A 27,616-nucleotide genomic window follows, 5' to 3' on the forward strand; every position below is an offset into this window, starting at 1 on the left:
CGTTAAATTTTCCCCTGTGAATTGCATTTTCTTTTACTGCTGTAAACTCGAGGACACTGGGAAAAATGATTCCTAAAATGCCTGCCGGTGTAAATATTCTATAATGTCTATAACGAATATCTATGAAAGTGACTTTACAAGCTTAGGAGAAACAAAGCAAAAGACCTCGAGGGGATAAACACAGTCAGATTCTTACGGGTTTTCTGGACGCAAATGACAGGAATGCAGCCACTTTGGGATTTGCGTGTTTGTCTGGTGGGTTGGGGGTTATTGATTAGCTGGTTTTGCATAGAAGTGTAAGAAGCCGGTTTCTTTCAGACTTCACAAGGATGGTCCTGCAGACATTGACCTTTCCACTCCGGGTCCACGGGACTCTGTTTCCCTCTAAAGGTCGGGATGACTCTCCCGCCTCCGCCTCCGCCTCCGTCTCAGACACAACCGCTTTGTTTAGCTCACTGTTCTCTCATCTGCCAGCTCAACACTGCACCTCTTCTCTCAGTGGGAAAAACAAACATTTACAGAGAGGTAGGTGTTGGAGAGAGGAGGCTAAAGGAACAAGTGCTTGCACTGGGACTGACCTTTAGGTGATTTTGATGGACACACGCCTTAAGCGCACTGCAACCCCCGCGCGCCACGAGACCCAGCCACGTGCTGTGTGTTGGCTTGTTTTCCTCACTCACAAAAACACAAACGTTCTCTAAGTCGGTCTGAAGATGTTTGTCTACACCACCGTAGACGGGGGTGGCATTTTTCATGTTACACAGTGTTAGGTCTTGTTATGTGTGAACTTTGTTTTCTGCTACCAAAAACAGAAAACAAAAACTGTCTAGACTCATCGTTCGGCCTGACAGAGAGTAGAGTTGGAGGATTTTCAGACGTATTAGCCAGAGAAGCCCCTCTCTCCTCTCGAGAGCACCGTTTCCCCTGCCTGCGATGATTTACAGATTTGAAAAAGCATTTCAGGTGATACCGAAAATGTAGCGCTTGAGAAGACAGCCTCTCCGGGCAAGGTGTTTATTCGGGTTGAATGGTACAGAATGCGCTAATTGATAAAGGAATTCAATTCAAAGAGGCCGTTTTTCTAACATGATGCATATACCAGGCCCTGGGATTTTCTTTTTCTTAATCGGCCTCTCTTCTTCACTGGGGGGCAGTGAATTGACCTAAAACAGAAGCTCACTCTAAACGCCTCCGGACCCCATAAGCACCGTGGGCTGCTGTGCTCTCTGGGATCCGATGGGGATGTCCTGGCAGGCTGAGTCCAGGGAGAGGATTAAGGTAGACGCCGGCTGATCTCTCAGCATCCATCCTAAGCGGTACCTTTTCTGCCTCCTTTCATGATTGCAGGTGGAATTAACAGCTTTCTCCATTATATTCACACTTGCTAGGCACTTCTTGTGACACTTCATTACTGAGCATTTATAAGACCGTCTGTCCCACGTCCATGTGAGGGCCTCCAGGCGGCAGTCGGGCCCTGCTCACTGCTGCATCCTTCGTGTCCAGCTCATCGGGGTTGATCAATAAATGCCTATGAAATGATGACTGAATGAATGGGAGCCAGAGCTCGTACCATTCTGAGCCCTGCAACCCCGTGAAGACAGTCATTCACCTGGGCTCATCCAACCAGAAAACGGTGCAGAAAGTCCTCAAGGTCTTAAGGTCTTAAAGGCCGTTTGCTAAAGGCGGCAAATGAATAGTTCAAGAGTAACAGTCACGGGGAGATCACAAGGACAAAGCCAGCTGATCCTCAGAAGCTATATGTAAATCAGAATAACATACAGCATTAAACAAACACCCTGCTAAGTGTCGGCTGACAAACAAAGGCAGGGACCATCTTATTGTACAATCACCAGATGAAATTCAGGATGTAGGGTATTATGGCCGGGAGTCCCAGGCGTCTAATCCCGAGTGCAGGCAGAGATGACAAAGGAATGGAAAGCGTGCCACCCAGGCATCGTACTGAGGGCTGGATTCTGTACGAACCACCAGTGCACAACTGGCAGGTCGCGCTGAGTCAGCCTTCGTCCATGTGGCTGCCAGCGAGGCTCAGAGCAGGAACCAGCTCCACCCCAGGCCCCCAAAGGTCCAGTCTGGGGAGAAGAAGGGTGGGGAAGAGCAAAACCCTCCTTTAAGAGAAGCTGAATGTGAAAGCCAGGAACTCGGCCACCAGGGCTCTGGACCGAGCACAGAGGGGAAAACAGGAGCAACACGGTCCCGACCACTGGCTCTCTCTCCACTTCCTTGTCTGCCCTCCACAATCCCCTGGGATCCAAAGTAGGGCTGGAGTGCTCTCTATTTCAGTGTGCCCTGAAATACCCAGCCTTTCCCAAACAGGGGCCTCCCACACACTCTTCCTGCAGCCCCAGACCTCTTTCCGGGCATTCTGTGCGTGTGACCACCTACTGCTGCACGTCCTGTCCCAGGGACCTCTGCCTAGCCTGGGAGATGCCATCATGCACGTGACCACTTCCCAGAGAACTTCTAACAATTTCAATTTAAAAAGTATTATAGCTGCACGCACGATTAACTGATTAAAGCCTGTCTTTCCCTCTAGATCATAGGTGCTGGAAGAACAAGGATTTAATGCCGGCACTAGCAAGCTTCGTGCCACACGATAAAAGTTTGTGGGTTTCGTGACATAATGACAGATTACATCTGTCCTGTGCTTACTCTGTCCGGGTCTTCTACGCACTTTATCAGTGTTAATTTATTTTAATCGCCACAGCGACAGACAAGGTGGAGTGGGCTCAGTCACCATCTGCGTTTTAGGGTTAAGGGAACCCGAGCAGGCAGGAGTCACAGCCCTGGAGTCTGGAACTCCTGACAGGTGAGTATTGACCCAGACTGATGAAACCGGGGAGTGAGGAAAGGTAATTAGCTAAAACAGTGAGCTGAAATCTTCAGAGCCTTCTGTTTCAGATGTAAAGGTCACACATATTTTGCATCTATTCCCTTCCAGTATTTAAAATCTTTTTCCGGAGGGAAATAGGAAACTTAGGACATCTCCGTTTCTGTTTCCAGTTGGATCCCAGGCTAGACTACAGCTTCCCCCAGCGGGGATTGGACCCTACCTGATTATTTTGAATAGGAAAGAAACTAAAACTTTGGGCTGTGAAATTGAAGATTCGTTTCCTTATTTCACAAACATTGTGAGGCATGCCCTCCTTTCCAAGAATTTTTCAAGCCCCAGAGATTTGGGGCCATGATGTTCAGATAACTTAGATTCATTTACCATACACAGAAATAATTCCTTGCAATGATATTCTTCTGACAGAACAGTTTTATTAAAGTCAATGTAAATAGCTTAGGTGAACATAAATGCACAACATATTCACCACATGCCGTTAGAAGTGTTTGTCATGCATTTCACACGCATAAGCATATATAGCGTATTATCACACATATATGTATCCACATATATGACGAGTGCACACTATAAATAAATGCGTAAACAAATATATAAACTTTCTCTGGATTCAAGCTCTGAGGAAATCCTCTTGATCTGTTTTTAATAATTACTTATTTATTTATTTATTTATTTATTTTTTAGCACCCAAATTAGCATTTAGGCCATGCTACAGTGAGCGATGCAGTTAAGCCTCTGACAATTGAAAATAATCTTTGCCTTCATTGATCAGGCATCTTTAAATCTTTTGAATACACACTGCACTGCCACGGCGATGTACTAATCCACTCCTGGAACCACGCTCTGTTCTGTTTACTCCATTCCTCTCCAAGCCTGAAGTGCCCTGGGCAATCAACAATCTAATGTCATTGTGTTCTGAACAAACACACTTCAGCTTCAATCCTGATGCACAAACAAAGCACGATCCCAAAGACGGCAAAACAGGGTGGAAGAGATAAAAGCAAATAAACACTTGTGTAACCATTTAAAACATCATACAAAGGCGACACACTCGCATACCCAGAGAAGCGTCTTTAACCTACTCTGCCATTTCTAAATTCTACCAGCTGTTTTTTTCTCAATCTCCATAAGGCAAACAATGCAATAATCAACACATTTTTAATTTACTGTTAATATTAAATAAGTCATTTTGGCTTTGATTATCATAGCAAAAATAAATTAACATCCAAAATGTCAATTTTTAAAAAATTATTTTTAATTATCATGGGTACATAATAGGTGTATATCTTTATAGGGTACATGCAATGTTTTCATACAGGCATACAACGTGGATTAATCAAATCAGAGTAATTGGAGTGTCCATTACCCCCAACATTTATCATTTCTTTGTGTTAGGAACATTCCAATTCCCCTCTTTTAGTTATTTTAAAGTGTACCCTAACTTACTGTTGACTATAGTCACTTTGTTGTGCTATCAAATATTGTTCGTTCTATCTAAACATCTAACTATATTCTGCACTCATTAACTATCCCCATTTTATACCCCCTCCCCTCTATCCTTCCCAGCCTCTGGTAACCATCATTCTACTCTCTGTCTTCATGAGATCAATTGTTTTTAATAATTAGTTCCCACATATAAGTGACAACATATAAGATTTGCCTTTCTGTGCTTGGCTTATTTCACTTAACATAATGTTCTCTTATTCCATCCATATTGTTGCAAATGGTGAGATTTTATTCTTTTTTGTGACTGTATAATATTCCATTGTGTATATGTGCCACAATTTTTTATGCATTCACCCACTGATGAACACTTTGGTATATGAGGGTTCCCCTTTCTCCACATCCTTGCCAGCATTTGTTATTACCTTTTTGATAAAAACCATTTTAACTGGAGTGAGATGATATGTCATTGTAGTTTTGATTGCATTTCTCTCATGACTAGTGATATTTAACATTTTTTCATATACCTGGTGGCCATTTGTATATCTTCATTTGAGAAATGTCTATTCAGATTCAATGCCCATTTTTTAATCAGATTATTTGACTCCTTCCTATTGAGTTGTTGGAGCTCCTTATATATTCTAGTTATTAGTCCCTTGTCAGATGGGTAGTTTGCAAATATTTTCTCCCATTCTGAGGGTTGTCTGTTCCCATTGTGGATTGTTTCCTTTGTTGTGCAGAAGATGTTTTAGCTTGATGTGATCTCATTTGTCCAATTTTGCTTTGGTTGCCTGTGTTTTGGGGGGTGGGCCAATATTTTTCAATGATCAAATAATTCATGGCCAAGTCCATAAACAAAACTGTGAAAATTAAACATCGTGGCTTATAAGAAATTTTCAGTAACAGGGGCCAATATTTGTGATGAAATATTTAGGAGAAAGTGTAATATCCATGCATGCATTATGTATATACCATTTTAAAATTAAGCAATAGGTAGACAGGTAATGGTAATAGGTCATATTTTTGGTTTCATGGCTGGTTTGGGGAGAAGGGGTTCTTGTTTCTATGACCTGCCTTGGGGAAAAGGGATTCCAGTTTCTGTGATTAGCCTCAGGAGAATGGGACAGAGACAGGAGGGCAGGAGAGGGTCAGAGAAAAAAATCTTTTGCTTCTGAGGCCTTCATTTTAGGGTATCATTTTCTGAGCCCCAACACCTATGTAATAGAACCGCCATAAAAACCCTGAATGGTGGAGTTCAGAGGGCTTCCAGGCTGGTGAATGAGAATACTTCTCTGTGCTGGAAGGGTGTTGCATCCAAATTCCATGGGGACAGAGGCTCCTGTGCTCAGGACCCTTGCAGACCTCACCCTATGTACCTCTTTATTTGGCTACTCTTTTGTGTCCTTTAAGACATGCTCCTAATAAGTTGGTAATAGTAAGGAAACCATTTTTCTGAGTTCTATGAGCTCTTCTAGCCAATTGTCAACCGAAGTAGGGGGTCGTGGGAATCTCCGATTTGTAGCCAAGTTGGATAGAAGTTGCAGGTAACCTGAGGACCCGCTACTTGCTACTGGTATCCAGGGTAGGGGTGGGCATTCTCGGGGGACTGAGCCCTTGCTCTGAGGGTCTGATCAAACTCCAGCGAGTGACCGTCAGAATTGAGAACACTCAATCTGTGTTCTGTGTGCACCCAAGAGTTGGAGAATTGGTTGGTATGGTAAGGAAAAAATAAACCCTACTGCTGTTGTCAGAACTGTTGAGAATGTAGGAAAAACAGTTTGTTTTCCTTTTAAGAGGCTAGTTTGGAAGAGGAAACCCATGGCTTAAAGTCCTATCATCATCCTGTTTCCTGGTCTTCATTCTGTTGGTGCTCAGAGAATGGTATCCCAAGGTATGGTGTGTTGGCGAGCTTTCTTTTCAAATCAAAGAAAATTGGAAAGCCTTGGAAGCTACCTCAGATCCATGGGCTTTCTAACCTTCTCTCATTTCTCCCCCCAAATCACAGGGAGGAGCTGTCTTTGGAAGTTCCCGTAGTTAGTGGAGGAAAACGTCTTCCAAAGCAATGCAATTGTCTTAAGATCCTCTCCCTAGGATTCTCATTAAATACTCAGAAAAGATTAACCAAAGATCCTCACTATGCCAGGAAAGACTTTTCATCTTTTCTCCTGAGGGCAGCTGCCAGAGATTGCCTGGGGCACTTCATCGGCATAATAGATGAGACAACCTTTGTTCACAGTGCAGCTCTGCCCCTCACCTGCCTGCTATTCCTCCAGAGCTCAGAGGAACTTTGTTGCCAGTCATTGTCTGTCCTTTGGGCTTATTCGTTTCCCCTGAATGTCATTGATGGCCCCTCAACCTTGCCTATATCCCCACTTCCCTCTCTCCTAGGAAAGGGAGCCTCAACTGCCTGGCCCTTCTCTGAGTCTCAAATTTTGTGTAGCTCCTGTGCTTATGCACCTTAATACATCTATGTGCCTTTTCTCTTGCTGGTCTATCTGTTGTCAGTTCATTTCAGTAGACACGAATGTTCCAAGGAGGGAAGCTTTCCCTGTTCCTTACAGTTCAAATCCTGCTTACCCATTCCCGCCTTCCACACACAGGCATTCACGTCGAAGCTATGAAATTTCGAGAAAACTACTTAGTGTCACTTTGCCTCATCTTCTCAATCTTTAAAATGGGAATGATAACAGTAAGGACTGTTCTGTTTTGTTTTAGGGAGATGTAAGTCTCAGCAGGAGCATATGCTAAGTAATTAGTAACCATTAGCTAGTGTCGGTGAATCAATCAGGTATTCCCTTCTGATGAGTCCATGCTTACTTGTTGCCTCCCCAATCCTTTCAAAGCCAGCCATTGCCAATATTCAGAAATGTTCGGAGGTAGCCTGTAAAGTGATATTCAGTTCCTATCCTGGGGCTGGGACGGGGGTCAGCTGGCTGCAGCCTGGGAGGCCATATCCGGGAAACGCCCGTTCTATGCTCCCCTGAACCCAGCCAAGCTCATCCATTTCTGCACCGTGCATGGCTGCTTTCATGCTACCAGTGCAGACTGTGTGTCTTGTTGGCCAGTGAAGCCTGAAATATTTATTATCTCGTCCTTTCCAGGAAAACTTTGCTGAGCCCTGGGCTAGAATCTTGATGAAGCCTATAGATAAAATTTTTATTCTATATTCAAGGTTTTGCTCGTATATATTAATATAGTGCCAAGATCTGCACAGTTGCTTATATTTGACACTAAGTACAGCATCTCAATCCATTTGAAGTACTACGTGATGAGGTAATTGCTTAACTATAAATGATGATTTATGATTCATGGGCTTAAATAACCATGAAGAAATGTAATTACTAAAGACATAAGTGGGGAAACAGCACTAATCGAATCTCTGCATCACAATAAATTCCCCAGCTGCGTCAATAATGCCATTTTTTAATAGGAAAAAAGACGAAAACAGTGACATACTAATTTTCCCTAGAATCATCTCCTATTTCCTTGGCTACATAATTATAACTCTCCACGATTTTGTTTCATTTTATTGTAGCGTTCTCATTTTAGAATGGCTCTCCTCCAGTTGAATTCCCAGTGATCAGGGCTTTTGCTAGAAAAACTTCCATATTGGTGACATTCCCTCTCCCATCATGGGACAACCCTGGTATTATGGCATCAGATGCGCTACCACTGCACCACAAAGTCCTTAGCCCTGGTATTACGAATAACTCAAATGCAAAGAGTGAAACACAGGTAGAGAAATTGACAAAGGGTGGTTGAGGATGCCAGCTGTACGTGAAAAGACGTCTTTGATTCACCTAACCCTGGAAGACAGTGATGTGTGTTGTAAGTTATCAGAGCACACGCTGTCATTACTCATTTCGAATGGAGACCAGCATCCTCCTTTTTCTTATTGTGTGGCTGAAAATTGTAAGCCCACAAGGCTTGGTTTTTTGGGAAGATTCCCCAAGCTGCCTCAAACTTGCAAATCTGAACCATTGTCATTCTGTGCTAGGCATGCCCTTTATAAAGGGAATGTAAATGTCTTGCTAATGACACCAGGCAGGGCAAGGCTTCAAGACCCATCTATCCACTCAAAAGAGCTTGTGCAAAGTTAAGGTACAATGAATGAATTCTTCCCTGAAACAGACTAGCCAGATCTTAATGGTAGGAAATAAAACAGAATTCCCAGGGTGGGCTATCATCATGAAGGGGCACAATTGCATTCCCATTCTTGGCCTATTAAGCTGGGTGGACTGGAGTTTGAAAAAGTTCAGCCCTAGAATGGTGGTTTCTGGAAGACTCTGTTCAACAATGCCAAGCAGTTTATTTGTTCTTTTGTTAGGGTTGCAGTGACTTATGTGTCTGGGAAGCATTTCTTTGCAAAATGTGATAACTCCCGCCATGAAAATAGATTGGTTTTAATGACAATAACTTGATATTATGGGTGGCACCATCAATTGCAAAGAAATTGCTAGTGGGTGATAAAAGGTCTGTAAACTTAAAACCTGATACAATGGTGGCTAAGAAGGAGGAAAAGACACCCTCGGGAAACCATAATAATAAAAATGTCCAAGCTAGCGGTAAATTGGGACAAGGGAAATGTCCTTTGGGGAATAAAGTTCTTGCCTGAAGGGGGCATAAAACCTGTTCCAGGCTACCGGATATCAGCTATCACTCGATAGCCAAACCAACTGTCCTCCATCTTTTTGGAAAATAGGATTTGAGTCTTTTCTATTTTCTTCCCTATAAGACAACAAAAGATTCTATCATCACTAAAATCAAACCTAGAGAGGCTATATGGGAATTCTGTCTACTTTCTGCTCAGTTTTTCTGCAAGCCTAAAACTCTTCTAAAAAAAACGACAGTCTAGTAAAATGCAAAACTACAAAACTCTTAGATGGTGATTCCAACTAAAATGATGACATTCTGAAAAAGGCAAAACTATGGAGACAGTAAACATATCAGGTGTTGCCAGGGGTTAGGGAAAATGAATAGGTAGAATCAAGGATTTTTAGGGTAGTGAAACTACTCTGTGAGATGCTATAATGGTAGATACATATCATTATACATTTGCCCAAACGCATAGAATATACAGCACCGGGAGTGAACCCTACTGTAAACTGGACTTTGTGTGATAATGATGTGTCCATATAGGTTCATCATTTGTAGCAAGTATACCACTCAGGGGTGGGGCTTGATAATGGCCAGGCTATGCATGTGGAAGGCAGGGGGCATGTGGGCAATCTCTGTACCTTCACTCAATTTTGCTGTGAACCTAAAACTGCTGTGAAAAAAACAAAGTCTATTAAAATACATGGAAGCAAAAAATACTCATCATAAGTAATAATAAAGTGTATATGTAGAAAAACAAAACCAAATCCAAACCTGACAATTAGCTGGAATGTTGTGGGAGAGATGAAGGAAGCACTGGGGCTATTTTGCTGGTGAAATTGCTGGTTCTTAACTTGAGCTCAAAGCTGCTATACCTACGGTTTCTTCCCCTCCATTTCCTAAGCCTGGGGCTGCTATGCAGCTGTTTGCTGAAAATCTGGACAGATTCCAGAAAAACAGAAATTGAAGTCAGTGTAACATGCTTTAGTCTTTTTTTTTTTTTTTTCAGTGTTTCAATGACAGAGAAATCTCACTTGCTTTGAGGGAGCAGACCATGGATACCAAATGCAAGGGACAGTGAGTCAGGCTCTGCCATAATCACATCCAAGCCTGAGTGAAATGCTGACCAGAAAATGAGAAGGACCCTCCCAGGCTGTGTCAGTTGAAGTCAGGTAGGATTCCCATATGAGGAGGAGATTTGGGATGCTAAGATGAAAAAGCCTATTAGACCTTTAGGACACAGGGTTGTCTTAGTCCATTTAGCGTTGCTGTAAAGGGATACTTGAGGCTGGATAACTCATAAAGAAAAGAGATTTATTTGGTTTACAGTTCTGCAAGCTGTCCAAGAAGCATGCTGCCAGCATCTGCTTCTGGTGAGGGCTCAGGCTGCCTCCACTCATGGCAAAGGTGCAGTGGAGCCGGCAGGTGCAGAGATCACATGGTGAGAGAGGAAGCAAGATAGAGTACGTGTAAGAGAGAGGAGAGAGAGAGAGAAAAGAGGGAAGGGTCAGGCTCTTTTAAACAACCAGCTCTCACAGGAACTAATAGAGCAAGAACTCATACATTACCAAGGTGATGGCACCTAGCCATTCATAAGAAATCTGCCCCCATGATCCAAACACCTCCCAGTAGGACCTCCACCTCCAACATTGGAGATCAAATTTCAACATGAGGTTTGAGGGACAAACATGCAAACTATAGTAGGGTAGAATAGAGCATTTATTCTTATTCAAGTTGCACAACTTTCCTTTCTAGATATTCCATTTGTTTCCTAAAAATAAATGGCAGTCACAGACTAAAATATTCTCTAGGTCCTGCTGGTGCTGGAGCAGTGGAGAGAGGAGTGCAGAGAATTGGGGCCCTTCTCTGTGTTCCTTCTCTGTGTCTGAAGTGGGCATGTGTACTAATACACTAGTGCCATATGGAGTGCGGCATCTGAGAATCTGTCACCTTCACTCTTGCTGGGAACAGATAACCCATATTCATAGCAGGCAACAGGTGAATCTGACTCTGTCCATTCAGGTCACAGAGTCTGAATCTCCATGGAATCAGGAGGTAGGGTGAAAAGGACGTCGTTTAGCTTGTTTTGGTTCCAGGGCACGCAGGTTTTCTAGCTTAGGTTAAAGAATTAGGTTACTCTCTGTACTTCCTGGACCAAACCAGCTCCCCACAGGCTTTTATTTTTAATCTAAAAGCATAGCTTCTTACACAATGTCTTTATGGCTCTTTGCATGCATTTTCCTCAAAGCACACAAGGGGCAGTGGCTCACTGAGAATAGAATTCATGTTCTCATGGTCAAGGTCAAGGTCATCAAATTCAGGGTCTGTTTTCCAGGCCACTTAGGTCTCTGTTATGAATCCCTCTCATCTAGTCATTTAAAGAGATTCCCAGGGGCAAGAAGGCTGACTAGAGACATTGCTTGCTGGGTGGTCCTGGAGGGAAGGAAGGGTTTCAGATAAAGGTGAGTGGGAGGGGATGCCTCTCAGGTGTAGGTCAGAGCAAGAAGTGCCATAGCCTGCTGGGGACCTCATGGAGGAAAACTGTGAATCAGAGAAGGAAGAGGATAAAAGAAATAAAAAATATATTGGTGAGGCTTAAACCCAGAGAGGCTCAGAGCCCAGGGAAGGGGTAAGGGGGAATCTCTTTCTCAATCCCACACTCCTTTGGTGATCAGCAGGCTACCAAGTTACTTGGAAGCTTTTCCACTCCCACAACCCCAAGCACTGTGGCAACTATGGTATTGTGGGCAAAACTTGAGTGATCCCCAAGCTTGGACATTCTGTGTGGGTGTCCCCTCCAAAGAGAATGACCCAAAAGACTGGAGAGCTGGCTTTCTTCCATTTAGATTCTTGTCCTTCTCTGCCCCTCTCCCACCCAGTGCAGCCAGGAAAGCTGTTTGAGCCAAGAACTGGGCAAGTGGCTGCCTCTGCCCAGATGGTGAGTCCTCCAGTCTGAGGTTTCCACAGAGAGTGGGGCCCATGCCTTGTTCCTTGAGGACCAGGAGTGGACCTGGGGTGTCCAATCTTGGAGCTCCCTGCCCATCAGCACTTCTTGGAGATTCACACCAGCAGGTCAGATACACAGGCTGGATCCCATGCCCCTGGACTCAAGTGGGTTGGTGGAGGACACATAGGGGAGGATTGGGAGTTGGACTTAGGAGGCAAGGGAGCCCAAGTGGGCAAAACTGATGGGAGAATATTGTGGGAGTCTGAGACACAGTGATCTGGGGAAGCACCCATCCCCCTGAAAGGAAAGCCACGCTGTAAGACTAGGGTGGGTCCTCTGACAGGGAAGATCACAGCCTGAGGCACCATGGCAACTGAGTGTGGTGCATTCAGGAGTGGCTGTTTGTCACCAGACCCCAGAGGGCAGGGGTAATGCAAGAGGGGTGGCGCTCACTCCCAGCAGCCAGTCAGGGAATTGCAGCCCCTTCTTCATGAGCAGTCATCCCGGGTGGAGAGCCAACCTCTACCGGCCTCCCAGTGGCTCCCTTGGCTGATCCAATGCAATCCCCATCAAATTACCAATTTGATGTCATACTTCAGAAATCTAGAAAAAATAATTCTATGCTTCTTCTGCAACCAGAAAAGAGCCTAAATAGCCAAGCAATCTTAAACAAAAAAACAAGTCTGAAGGCATCACATTACCAGACTTTAAACTAAACTACAAGGCTATAGTAGCCAAAACAGCATGGTATTGGTCCAAAAATAGGCACAGACCAATGGAATCAGAACAGAGAACCCAAATACAACACCATCTACCTATAACCAACTGATTTTTGACAAAGCAGACAACAATGTACACTGGGGAAAAGAAGCCCTATACAATACATGGTGCTGGGAAAATTGGATAGCCACATGCAGAAGGAAACAGGACCCCTACCTCTCACCATTCAAAAAAATTAAGTCAAGATGGATAAAAGACTTAGACCTAAGGCATGAAATCATAAAAATTCTAGAGGAAAATGTAGGTAAAAACTCTTCTAGACATCAACTTAGGCAAAGAATTTATGACTAAGACCTCAATGGCAATCATGGCAACAACAAAAATAAATGGGATTTGATTAAATGAAAATGCTTCTGCATGGCTAAGGAAATAATCAACAGAGCAAATAGGCAATGTACAGAATGGGAGAAAATATTTGCAAGCTACACAGCTGATAAAGGGCTAATAATCAGAATTTACAAATAACTCAAGCAAATCAGCAAGAAAAACCCAAGCAACCCTATTAAAATGTGGGCAAAGACATGAACAAAAGCTTCCCAAAAGAAGAAAGACAAATAGCCAATAAACATATGAAAAAATGCTCAACATCACTAATTATCAGGTAAATGAAAATTAAAACCACAATAAGATGTCATCTTACACAGTCAGAATGGCTTTCATTAAAAAGTCCAAAAACAATACATGCTGACATGGATACAGAGAGAAAGGAATGCTTATACACTATTGGTGGAACTGCAAATTAATATAACCCCTATGGGAAACAGTATGGAGATTCCTCAAAGAACTTAAAGTAGACCTACCATTCCATCCAGCAATCCCACTATTGGGTATTTACCCAAAGGAAATGAAGACTTTTCATCGAAAAGACACCTTCACTTGAATGTTTATTGTAGTACAATTCACAATTGCAAAGATGTGGAATCAACCAAAGTACCCACCAATTCATGAGTGGATTAATAAAATGTGCTATATGTATACCATGGAGTACTACTCAGTCATAAAAAAGGATGAATTAATGCGTTTTGCAACCTAGACAGGACTGGAGACTCTTCTTCTAAGTGAAGTATATCAAGAATGGAAAAACAAACACTAGTGTCCTCACTATTAAATTGGAACTAACCAACTAACCAATGAGCACACCTGTGCACAGAGAAAAGTAAAATTCAGTGGAAATCAACCAGGGGGAGGTGGAAAGAAGGGAGTGGCAAAAACCTACCCAATGGGTACTACAAATATTTGGGTGATGGGCACATCTATAGCCGGGACTCAAGCGTTACAAAAGCAATCCATGTAACCTAAAACATTTGAACCCCCTTAATATCTTGAAATAAAAAAAAATAAAGAGATCCCTGTTGTTGAATTAAATGATTTTGGCAGTATTAATATAAGAATTATTTTGTTTTAATTTTCTAAAATCAAAGAATATAACCTCCACTCCAACTTCCCTGTACATCTGTATGAACTGAACCCCATTAGCTCAGCATCTTTGTGTTTGAAAATACATCCAACGTAAGGCTGACTGCTTGCAGAAAAGTATGAGTCATGCATTGGAAAGCAGTTTAAATACATTTAGATGCAGACTTTCTTGCTAAGATTAGGAGTTGAAGGCTTCGATTTCCAATTCAATGAGACTCTTTTCTGATCTTTGTAACAAGTGACCACATTCGATCTTCCCTAAATTTAATGCAGCACTTTCCTTCATAAAATTCTTTCTTTTTTGCTAAAGAATGTTCTAAAATGAACTCTAATTCATTAATTAATTATCTTTAAATACATTTGACATTGACAAATCCATTATTTTATCAACTGTTTAAAAAATAAAATTTTATTAAATATCTAAAATTTAATAAAAATTTAAATTTCCTTGCCAGAATAAAAAAAAAAAGAAGCAACTTCTCATTTTCTTCATTATTAACATGAACAGACCTTCTGTTTGACATACTAACTTGTTAACTTTTGCATATCTGAGTCAACAGGAGTTTCACCTTTTAATCAAACTAGATACTTCAAAAGCTCTGACCTCTTTGGGAATGATCTTTTTCATCTTACTCTGAGACTCTTCCTCCAAGGGGAGTGAGTGCTACAGAAGTTTTACTATTATGATTTCTTAGATCTTCTAATAACTCTGTGAGCCTGAATATGCTTCCCTTTTATAATCTATCAAATGTTGAAAGTTTAAAAAATGTGTAGCTTTTTAAAAGAATTTTCTGCTTTCTTTGATTATGTAAATCTGCTGAATATGAGACCTGGAGGCTAGTTTTTCTCCAGGTTGTTGAAGAATAGCTATTTCAGCTGGCTATAGAATGAAAGGTACACCACGCCATCACTACCAATTTTCCTTAAGACCCTGCAGAAAAGTTAGGTTGGAAGATTTTGTATATATAGATATAGATACCTTTAGTTATATAGGACATAGTGGTATATATTTGTTATTATATAACATATACAGTTTATGTAAAATATATCTAATATACTGATAGAATTAGTTATTTTATATGTGTGTATATATATATGTATATATATAAACTACAAAGGTACCTTTAAGTGAACCAAGTATTGAAACTTAAATTCAAGAATAAAATATTTTCTTAAGATTGGGTAAGCTATGTATGATCTAGAAGCTGCTTTTAAAATATAGACCCAGTTAGCAGAAAATGCCAACAAACATCATTATGAAATGAGCATAGCACACTGTCTCTTTGGAATGTTTGTGCAGTTATCTAAAAGTTTTTTTAATTAAAAATCTCTACCTTGAAAGAATTTTAAAACCAAATTACCATACACATTATTTATTTCTTCACAGCTATATGTTTCCAAATGCATATGCCCATTTTAATATCTTTGTAAAACTATATACTTGGCTCTGTGGGTGGATGTGGGTGTGTTTATATACACAAGTATGCATATCCATAAAAATATCTTTAGGTGCAAAAAATATATTCAAAAGTTGATATTTTGACCACAAATAAAAAATACTCCAGGGAGAATTTTAGAAAGGAGAATAAATTTAGCCAGCTTTCTAAATTTTCTTTCTAAATTAAATATTTTTCTAATATACAAAATTTATGTACAAAACTTCATCAGTTAACTTCGTTAGAAACTTCCTGAGAACGGGCTTTTGCATACTACAGATTATATTAATAAATGAGTATGTTGAGTTTTTATTTCTAATTAAATCCAAAATAAAGTTAAAACAATATTTTGGTTTTGATCTATGGCCAGAAACAAAAGATCAAAATGGCCCAGATCTTAGGGAATGAAATAATCAAAGACGTAGATAGGATCACTTTTGAGAAGTTTATGTCAACATTTCCTTAGGAATAAAGTGTCAAGTTAGCACAACAGACTGCAGAATAAACCCAGTGCTATATTCCAGACCAGAGAAGGTGAAATGAACGCAGGAATGGATCTGTATTTTGCTAACTCAGATCATACATGGCATACACAATATTAAGAAAATATTTTATTCTTGAATTGAAGTTTCAATACTTGGTTCACTTAAAGGTATCTTTGTAGGTTTATATATATATTTTATATACACACACATATATAAAATGACTGTAAAAATGTTCTTACATTAGAACAGAAAATAAGCTTTATAAACACAAAGGTGATTCTTAACTGGCTTTTCATTTTAAAAAACTCAAAGAAGATTCCATTTGATTCTGTAATCAAAGCAGGATAATTAAAATGAGTGGCAAGTAGAGTACAGGGGAAGATTGACAGGAAGGCAACGGTGATTAATCCAAAGTGATTCTCCTTTAGAAGCAAAGTCCTAACGTACATGTGGCTTTTGAGACCACTGTTTCCATAGAATTTGAGAGATAACAGTTAAGTCAGGTCAAAATATTTATTGGAAGAAAGGGGAAAGTTTATTTGAATTAAAAAGAAATAATACTTTTATAATCTCAAATGAACTGTTTGAAAGGCACCTGAAGCCTAATTGAAGAAGCTCCGTGGCACTGGGGTACCTGCCTCTCTGGGCTCCCAGAAGGTGGTTTTCAGTACTCTTCATTCACTCTTGTATCCCTCACACCTAGAGCCATGGCTGACACCCAGAGCATGAATTAACAAATTCGAAATGATTCATCCATATTTCCATAGCTGCGTAATGTTATAGCGAAGCCACAGAAAGCATAGCGATCAAATCAAATCAACCAATGTTTGTGGTACAGAGGAGAGGAGGCGTTTTTCTTTTTTATCACATTGGTGTTGAATGACTCCAGTTTTCTCAATAGAAGATGTGCGTGTGTGTGTGTGTGTGTGTGTGTGTTTGTGTGTTTGTGCAAGCAACTTCCCTTTAATTTGATACAACTTCTTCCTAGAAATGATTGCTTGCCTCCTTCAGAAAGATACTGCATCACCTATCACAGTCCGCAACTGTTAAAATCAGCCAAGAAAACTGTCTGAAGTAGAGACATTTCACGGGATCTGGAAAAAAGCTGACTCAGGCTGCAGAAGTGGGAAACTTCCTACTTCGGCTGAAGTCTGAGCTCTGAGGAGGTAAGCTGCTTTGAAAAGCAAGAACTTGGAATGGAAGAAATGCAGGCAGAACCAGTGTTAAGATGTAGATCGGCAATGCGGTGGGGAAGGTCGCAGCAGCATCTGCATGGAAAGGTTAGGGAGAAGGATGGGGAGAAGCCACCAGAGCAACAGCTCATCCTCCTGATGGGATCCATTGTTCCAAGGCTGGCACCAACTGCCGTGTTTGCAGCCATGATTTTAGCCCAAGATATGACCGAACGGTGCACTTTAGGTAAGAGATGCTGGGCTGCCCTCCAAAGCCCAGCTACCATAGCCCCCCTGAAGCCACCATCAATGGGGACCATTCCAATGTGGCATCACAGTCAAGGGAAGACCACCCAGGAACCAAAAGGTGATTCTGAACTTTTTGTAATTGTGCTCAATCTCTGTAACTTGTATTTTCCTTTTATTTTTTTAATTTTTTATTTTATGTCTCTGGTGTGTTACACTTGGAATGTATAAGTCTGATGAAAATGTTTTTGTATTGATTTGGGTGGGGGTTTTATCTGTAGTCTTTTCAAACTTCTATGAAATTCTCCGCTATTATCTCTTCCTCCCTCCTGTTCTCCCTAATTTCTGCTTCTGCAAATCCAGTGAGTCCCACAGTAGACATGATTTCATTCTCTGTGTGTTTTAATCTCTCTTTTACATTGGGCAATTCTTTTTCTCCTGGTGCTACATTCTGGGTAATCTCTTCAGAAGTAATCATCAGGATTTAGCTCCATCTAACTCACTGAGGTTTTTCTTTAATTAATATCTACTCTATTAAGGTACCTTTTGTTTTTCTTTTTTTCTTTTATTTTTAGAGACAGGGTCTTGCTCTGTGCCCCAGGCTGGAGTGCAGTGGTGAGATCATAGCTCCCTGCAGCCTCGAACTCCTGGGCTCAAACGATCCTCCCACCTTGGGGTTACAGGCGTGAGCCACTGTGGCTGGCTCATACTCATATTTCTTGAACAACATGGCACGACACATTGCCCATAGCGATAGTTTACAAACTTGACTTCTTTTCTCCCATCCAGTTCCCTCATCACCGGGGCTCCTCTGATTACAATCTTCCAAACTTAGTCTGAAGCTCCTCATTTAGATGTAGCCTGAGGGTCTGAGGAAAGCTGAATAGCTAAATCCAGACTGCATTTAAACAGGCTAGGAAAGAGAGAAAGCAAGGAGATCACATACACCTTGCAGCTATTCTCCCCATAAAGATACACTTGCAGAAAACAGAACTCTGATAAAGAACTTCCTGCTATTTTGATAAAGGAATTAAGCTCAAATACTTATATGACTTAAGTAGGTGACCCCTAAACTGTGCACTGATTCCTCAGTTGTTTCCAAACACGCATGTTTCAGTGGGTAAACGTATGTCCTGAGCTGAGGGTGGAGCGTGGACAGGGGACACTAAGGGAGCCTACTCGAATGGTGTCCCAGGCGGAGTGTCTGCAGGCTATCCCCTCCCTCCGCCCCCGACTCGTGCCACCCAGCCCTTGATGGAAACCTCTTCCTCTCATCCAGGGACCACCCCACTGCCTCTCTTTCCTCCTCCCAGTTCTGGGCCTTTGGGAATACCGTGATGTAAATAAGTAAGTGTACACAGGGTAGGGAAACAATGGAGAAACCTGGATTCTCTCTGGGTGTGGGAAGTGAGGTCAGGGAAGGCTTCCTGGTGGAGGTGCTACTTCTGCTGCCTTGGAAGAATAAGTCAAGATTTGATTCACCACCGAGTAGGGGATGGACACTCGCAAGGATGCAAAGTCACACCTACCTAAGGGACAGAGGATTTTCTAAGAGGCATTTGTATGGCTGGAGTATGGTCTGTGTGGGGCATAGGTTCAGCAGAGCATTGGGAGAGGATGAAAGGGGGCCAGCGGAGGGGCCTGCGGAGGTGGGTGGGTCTGGGCAAGGAGGGCCCTGGCAAGCTCTTGAGATGTTACCTTGAAAGTGAGGAGGGGGCCCTGCGGCTTTCGGAGCCACTGAGAGACGCTCAGATGTGCACTTTGGTACAGAAGCCCAAAGGGAAGCTGAGTTATACTAGTGCTATGGGCAAGACTTTTGTAATACTCTCAGTGCAAATGCTTTTTGCCTTTAATATGCAAATCCATACTTCAATTTCATCCACTTGCACTAGTAAGAGAAAATGCCTGTAGTCAGTCCTTTGTCCCTGAAGATGACATTGGCTACTTTTGTAAGGCGGGTATTTAGTCACACTTTGAGGACAAGGATCCTTGTGATTCAAACATGTAAAAGATCTTGAACACTTAGGAAATTGTCTTTTAAAAGAACAAATGAATAATTTAAAGTACTAGTGGCAAGAGCATCTTCTTATCTACTTTAGGAGCTATTTCTGTGACCCTTCTCTAATAATCACTTTTCAGTCTGATAAATGTTGTGTACCAAGGCAGCAATACACATTCCTCCACCTGAAAAAATGCTGAGATGACAAAATATGAACGCAGGGTTCACCTTCTCTGTTGGGGAGACTCCAAGGGGAGGTACTCTGCAATCACACATTACTTCAAGCAATTGGATGAAAGGCTCTTACATATTACCCAAGCAGTGGCAAAGGGACACCCTATGCCTGAACTTCCAAGACCTTTAAGATGATGATTTGTAAAGTCAAGGTCCATGGCATTTCATGAATGAATAGCCGATAGTCTTCCTGTCTGAATAATTGCTAACATTCAAAAAAGAATTGATTTGATGCAGGACAGAACAAGGCAGCTTTAATAATTGAAAGGATCAGACATCATTTACCTTAAATCAAAGAAAAAAAGGACAATGGCTTTAATCAGAAGGCAATGATAGTTTCCTTGGCAATTTAGGAAGCTCACGGCCATTGTCATAAAATCCCTGCACAGAGACATTGCACCTGTCACGAGTGGGTGCTGGGTGCCAGACACACAGCCTCACTCAGACAGTCTATGCAATCATCTCACCCTAATAAAAATTTGCCTGTCTCACAAAATCCAACTCTGTCTGCTGGAATAGAAGCTCTCCATAGCTGGGTCTCAGTTGAAAGTCCTAGAAATAAAACCACTTGGGTTGTCCACCTTTGTGGGCTATGGAGGAGATGGATGAGAAATATGGCAGGCTTGGGAACAGAGGCAAATTTGTCAGAAGAGTGTTCTCTCCAGGTCACTGCCTGACCTCTCAAGAGAACTTTAAGTAAGCACTGCTTGCTGAGCACACTCCAATCACCCTGGCACCATCTGAGGAGATTCTGGCAGGCAATACCCTTATAACCCTCCAGTCTCTTCCAATACTGAGGATCAAATGTTACCAAAAGAAAACATGTGGTGTAGTGGAAACAGAGCTGCAGAAGGAGAATATAAGTCCAGCCCTACAGAACTACTGTGAAATGAGCTATCACGTGTGGGGTAATATGTAAACATAAGAGAGAAGAATTACTACCACTTTGGTGTTTGGCTTTTCATATGGTATGCTCATGTTCTTGACCCTTTGTTCAGGTATCTGTTCCTTTATTCAACAGATGAGGGCTAGAGATATAAGTCTGGGAAAAATAGACCTAGTCCCTGTCCTTAGGAAGCTCAGGATTAAGATGGAGAGGTACTAACCTAAAATAACACACACACACAGTGAGGGAGAGATGTGGGGAGGAGGGAGAAAGAGAGAGAGAGAGAAGAAGGGAGAAGGGAGAGATGAAAGGCACTGAGACGAAAGAGGAAGGGAGGGAGGAAGGCAGGCAGGAAGGAAGGAAGTAGGGAAGGAAGGAAGGAAGGGAGGGAGGAAGGCAGGAAGGCAGGAAGGGAGGGAGGGAAGGAGGAAGGGAGGAAAGGAGGGAGGAGAGCTGTAAGGTGGTAGTTGTGATCACAGCTATGAAGAAGAGGATTCGGGTACTGAAAGGAGGAGCCCTTTTCCCAGACTGGAGGTGCACACGGGGGTGTCCCACCATTCAATGTCAGGGTGCCAATTTGACTACAGCAAGAAGATACTATGAAAACACAGTGTTTGAAAACTAAGATTCCAAGAGAAGACGTAGTGGATTTATAAAGATGGTAGTTGGAAAGCCAGAGAATTACCTGTGAGCCTGAATGTTTCCTCCTCAAAGCAGGCGGGGAACGAATACCATCGCATTCCCAGTCGCTGTCAGGACTGACTAGAGTACCGACCGTGCAGGAAAAAGCCTGACACTAATCAGGTCCTCTGTGTTTGTCTACATATCTATCGTTTTACTACTTTGTTCTTTCCAAAAGTTTTGGTAATGATCCAGGCATGAGACAAGAGCCTGGGCTTTCGAGAGAAAGGAGAAATAGGGTCAAATATTAAGACTTAGAGTAAGAAAAGAAACTGTTCTTGGAAACGTGTAGAAAGTAAGATTAAAAATTAATGGGCTACTGATCGTTACGGGAAATGGAAAATTTCTATTGCTTTAGGGTTTATTAGAGGGCAAGAAAATTAGAGAGTTACTGAGCTCATGTTTCTTGCATCAGATCAGAGCTTCTTAGCAAATTTTTTTAATGATCAACATAATATTAATGTTAATTATTTTTTCTCTTTTTTAATAAATGATTTTACAGAGTCATTAATGCTAATTCTTTACAAGGTTCACCTAGAAAAGTTTTCTTTGTGTTTCGTTTTGTTTTTCTTTTTGGTCTTTAATTATGGAAGAAGAGGAATATAAACTCAAAGAAATAAGACTTCTGCGTAGAGTATCGGAAACAGCCCTGAAAAATAGGGAGATGGGTCCCTATCACGTGTATTGGAGCTTATTTTATTGAGGTACTTATTGTTTTTTTAAATTATTATGGGTACAAAATAGTTGTACATATTTATGGGGGTACATGTGGTGTTTGGTACAGGCATCATGATCAAATCAGGGTAACCAGGGTATCCACCACCTCAAGCATTTGTCATTTGTTTTTCTTAAAAACATTCCAATTCCACACTTTCCATTATTTTTAAATACTCAGTAAGTTGTTAACTATAGTCTCCTATTGTGCTGCCGAATACTAGGTCTTATTCTTTCTATCTAACTGTATTTTTGCACCCATTAACCACCCTACTCTATCCCCGCTCCCTGCTACCCTTCCCAGCCTCCAGTAACCATCATTCTACTCTCTGCCTCCATGAGTTCCATTTTTTTTTTTGTTTTGTTTTCCTTTTACCTCCTGCACATGAGTGAGAATATGTGCTATTTGCCTTTCCATTCCTGGCTTATTTCACTTAAAACAATGCCCTCCACTTCCATCCACGTTGCTGCAAATGACAGAATTTCATTTTTAATGGCTGAATAATATTCCACCGTGTATGCATTGGAACTTATTTACGCATCTCCCTGGTGACAGGGTGTAGGAAATGCTACCCCCAAATTATGGCACCTTGAAACTGGAGAAAACAGCAGAAGCAGGAAGGTCGCTCTCTGACTTTCCGCCACTTTTTCTTCTCTATTGAGAGCTGGCCATAAAAGAATTCCCTGACTGACTTCCCCTTAAAGTAAGCCATAGGACCCTCATCCCAGGGGGGTCCTGCCCTCTACCTGGAGGGAAGGAATATCACACAGCCAGGCCAAGAGCAATCTAGAGAGACAGCCCTTGCTAAGCTCCCCTTAGTTTCTTCCCATTAGATTACAGGTACCCTTTTGTCCCCCAATCACACTTCTGCACAGCTGTCCATAAAAGGCACCATTCCCCTGGTCTCTGGGTCTACATGTCTGAAGGCCCCCGTGCCATGTTAAATAAATGTGTTATGCTTTCTCATTAATGTCTTTGTTATAGGGGTGATGAAAAGGTATTGCTGTTCCTCCCCCACACTGGATCCTCCTGGCGTGTGCCTGGCGTGTGCCTGGCATGTGCCTGCCCCCCGCCCTTGGCTACTTCCTCACTGCCTCTGTCCACGGTGGTGGCCCATCTCCTCAGAGCTGCCAGGCGGGCTGGGCTCTGGCCACGTTGCCTTCCATAGCAAGCGGTGCCATGCTCTGGCCCCAAAGCCGGAGCCAGCCGAGCTGGGGGCATTCTGGGTCATGCTCCCATGTCTGATATGATAAAGTTCCAACTGCTAGGGGTGGACATGGTGTCCCCACACCGGCTGCCTAGATGCATGACTCAGAAGCGCAAGAGTGCAACACCCTGCAGGGGGGCTCTCACAGGGAACAATAACCACATCACCCTTCCTTCCCCAGGGGATGTCTTTGGATGATCTCATTCTCCCTCTTGAGACACATCTGGCCCACCTGGGCTACCAGCTGTGCCTCTGCCCGGTTCTGTGACATAGGCATGACCAGACAGCAGTCCCAGTCAGAGCCGCTACCCCAGAAATGGCACATTTAATGAAGCAGTTTGGCGTGGTACTCCTTGTAGCGCTTTTTGAGAATGATTTTTCCTTGATACTGATCATCAAGGATGATCAAGAGCATGTCACCTTCCCGTGTTCACTGTTCTGCTCTCTCATTTCCATCCTCTTGGCATTCTGTGCTGCACCATGCTGGGCCAGTGTATTTATGAAATTACGACAGTGAGCAGGAGTTGGCAAGTTCCCTTTATGCCCTAATAGGGCACAGACTTGTCCGGAGGCGGGAGATTAGCTCAGCAAAGACTTCTTGGCCTGCCACACTGCTGATGGTTTATGGGTCCGGTGGTCTTGAGCATGCCAGGATGTTGCTTCTAAGGTAAAGGGCAGTTTCTTGCCTTGTCAACACCCCACCACTAACAGACAGACAGGCACGGAGAGCTTGGTGGGATGTGAGAGAAAGTGCAGCATCAAGGTTGAATCTGAAGTTTCAGTCAAATTAACTGGACGATGATTCCATTTACTGAGATAGCAGACATAGAGGGGGAGGAGCATTTTGGGGGAAACAGCCACAGTGGTTCCCTTTAGACGTAGGAAATTTAAGATTCTTTTGGAAGAGGCGCTTGAATATTTGCATGTCTGTTCAGGGGAGAAGTTACTGCTGGAGATGTAAATCAGGAGTCTGCAGTTTTTAGCTCGTGTTTACAATCATGGAACTGGATGAGATCATCTAGAAGAGCAAGTGTAGATAAGAGGTCCAAGGACTGAACACGCTGAAATTCAGGGGCATTGCAGAAATGCTGCCTGGTGCAGCTCTCGGCTGTGAGCCCACCCACTCCACTCGTGTTCACAGAGCGGGGCTGAGCCTGAAATTTGCTTTACGTGTACGAAACCACGATCCTAATTCTTCTTTTCTCACCAAACTCCCCAGAAGTGCTAGAATCGAGCATTTCAGTAGACAGGGTGATGGTTCGACAAGGAGCTTCTCGCAGAACCATTTAGCCCAGTTTCAATTCACCAGGGAAATAAGGATTTTCCTTAAGCCTTCAACAATTGCATGCTTATGGAAAAATTTAAACAGCCTATCAGCCAGGCTGCTCCTCTTGAATATTAACACCTCATTTCCACAAGCCCTGCATTCTTTGAGGAGATTCTAACTATGACTTTAGAATTTCATGACACTAAAGAAAATTTGAGGGTGTGCTTTGAGCTCGTCAGTTTAGGATATATATATATATGTATGTATTTAAATTATAGATTTTATCTTGTTTATAAAATGATTTTTCATTACAGGCTATATGGAAAATATGCACATCTATAATGAAAAGAGTAAAACCATCTTAAATGCACTTCCTAGATTTAACCCCTGATACCTTATACCATGTTCAATTCTAACCAAAATTGAGGCTATTGATTTGCTTACAGAAAGAAGACTGTAATGCCTTCTTTAATATTAATAATAGCCTTGCCATTTGGGGAATGAAGAAAGAATCGCATAGGCAATTTCAAGGTAAGCAGCCAAGCATAGCATTTGCAGAGTACGAAACAAGGTCTGAGCAAAAGGTTCAAAATGTACAGTCTACAGGTATTTTACATGGATGGATTTCAAATATAAAAATAAATACATATGCACGTGTGTGTGTGTGTGTGTGTGTGTAGAAGGAACAATTTGTGCAAAGAGCCACCCACAAATGAGGGTTTTAGTAATACCTTTGCTCCCTGGTACATAGCTGCTGTTGTTACCTCTTAATTATCAGTTTCGGGTGTACAAGGGTCAAATGAGATAGAACCTTTGGAAGAATAGAAACATCTTTGTTGGGATCCTCCTCTTGGTGCCTTTTCCAGAGTGAAACCCACTTCTTTTTCTAAGGAAACCCCAGCACGTAATTTTCCAAGTGTGTGAATTCTCTCTTTCTCTCTCTCTCTCTCTCTCTCTCTCTCTCAATCTCTCTCGGTTTATGGTCATCGTAACTCCACACAGAGCACAACGGGAGTTTTGCTTTTTATTAAAAAAATAAACAAAGGCAGCAATGAGACATCACTTCTGCCAGCTTTGCAATTATGTTTTGATGGCTTTTCAGGAATAACAGCTTTCCACAATCATATGTCACAAGCGAGCACAACTAAACCCACACCTGGGGGCCCACCAAATCACCTTTACTGAAACAATGCAAGGTTGTTTGAGGAATGTTTATTTTGAAAACAATTTTCCTGCCCTCGCTGTTAACTATGTCTTCTATACATCAAAACTCGAATCTTCGTGTGATCGTTTCTCCCTGGGATTGCTAACCAGTGTTGCCAGGATTGCAATTGCCTGCAGAGGTCTTCTTCACCCTTTGTTGTGGCGGACCTCAGTCTTCCTCAGGCGTCGTTGCTGTCATGACATACGTGTGCCAGTGCTTGGTGACTTCCAGGAGTAACGAGTGCAACACCTACACGGAGGTGCATCAGATCCGCACGGGCAGGTGCTTGCCGTTTGCAGAATCTACTCAGATCTGGGTTAGAATGAACAGTGTCGGGGATATTAACGTCTTGTCCTTCCACCCCTGTCCCTGTACCCTTGTACCGGAATACCGTGCCTGTCCTTGCCAAAGTAAAGATGCCCAATTCCACATGTCTGCGTTTTCTTCTACTTCTCACTACTTCACAACTGACTACTCCCAAAATTTCTGAATTTAGCTCAAATCCCAGTCTCATAAATCAGATGACAGTCTCATGGAAACATGGATTGCTGGGTCACAGTGTTGAAAGTATAAAGGATCATGTGCCTTTCAGTTATTGCAACCCTGGTTACACAGTGTGCAATACTCTAACATTCGGATTCTTCATTAATCCATTCAGCACATGTTTACCGCATATTTATCACCACGCACTAGACCTGTGCCAGGTGCTGGGAGCTCATCAAAAAGAGTGCACTAGACTGTTTTTGCATATGTTTTTTTTTATTATTTTGTATATTCATTTGTTATTTTTTCTCCTCATATATTCAACAAGCTGCTATTGAACACTTCCTAGCTCTAGAAACTAAATTTAGGTCCCAGCACTGAAGAAAGAAAATTTTATAAAAATTCCTCAGCAGATTTTACCGGAGTCCCTATAATAATGAATATCCAGAGATGGTCCCTAACTGTTCTTGCTAAATGGATGAGGTCTGTGGTGGCCATACTATTTATTAAAAAGGATAATTAATTATAACTGTGATGATAGTGACAACAAAACTAATGGGTAGTAAGCTCTTGATCTCTGCTGGAGGTCATACTATAATTTTTGCAAGTGTTTTAAATTTTTTTTAATTCAAATTTTTTAAAAAATTGAGAGATAAAAATTATATATGTTTATGGTGTACAACAGGATGCTTTGGTGTATGTATCCACTGAGGAATGGCTAAATCAAACTAATTAACATACACATTACCTCACATGCTTAGCATTTGTTTTGTGGGAAGAAAACTTAAAAATCTACTCTCTCAGCAATTTTCAAGTATACAACACATTGTTTTTAACTATAGCTGCCATGTTGCAGAATAGGTCACCTGAACTTGTTCCTCCTGTCTCACTGAAAGTTTGTATCCTTTGACCAACATCTAAGTAACCTGAGATTGTTCCTATCAATATCTCCTTTATATAGGTGTGAAATGTAAAGTTTTAGAGTAACTAGCCCAATGTCACCACATTATTTAAAAGGAACAAAACACTGAAGGGCTGATACATCCTATAAAATGAATTAACCTCAAAAGCATTACGCTAAGTGAAAAAAGCCAGACCAAAAAACAGCTACAAATTGTATGATTCTGTTTACATTAAAAGTCCAGAATAAGCGAATCTGTAGACACAGAAAGCAGATTAGTGGTTGCCAGGGCTGGAGGTGGAAGAAGGGATTGAGTACACATGAGCACGAGTGACTTTTGGGGGTGATAGAAATGTCCTACAACTAAATTGTGGGGACAGTTGCAGAACTCTATAAATTATTAAAAATCATTAAACACATGAGTTCTAAATTATACTGCAATAAAGCTATTAAAACAAGAAAACAAAAGAAATGGCCCTTGCCCCAGGAACAGTGAAGGAACTCACGTTTTAGGATGATCAATCCACTTCCCTACGTGGTTTCATGTTTAGCATCTCCCATCCCAGGAGACTGCAGGTCCTCTGCGAGGCTTCCAGACCCACCTTTTGTAGTTGAAATCAGCCACCCTTCAGCACAGAGGGATGAACTGCCC

This window comes from Lemur catta, chromosome X, assembly GCF_020740605.2.
Source record: "Lemur catta isolate mLemCat1 chromosome X, mLemCat1.pri, whole genome shotgun sequence".
Lineage (NCBI taxonomy): Eukaryota > Metazoa > Chordata > Mammalia > Primates > Lemuridae > Lemur > Lemur catta.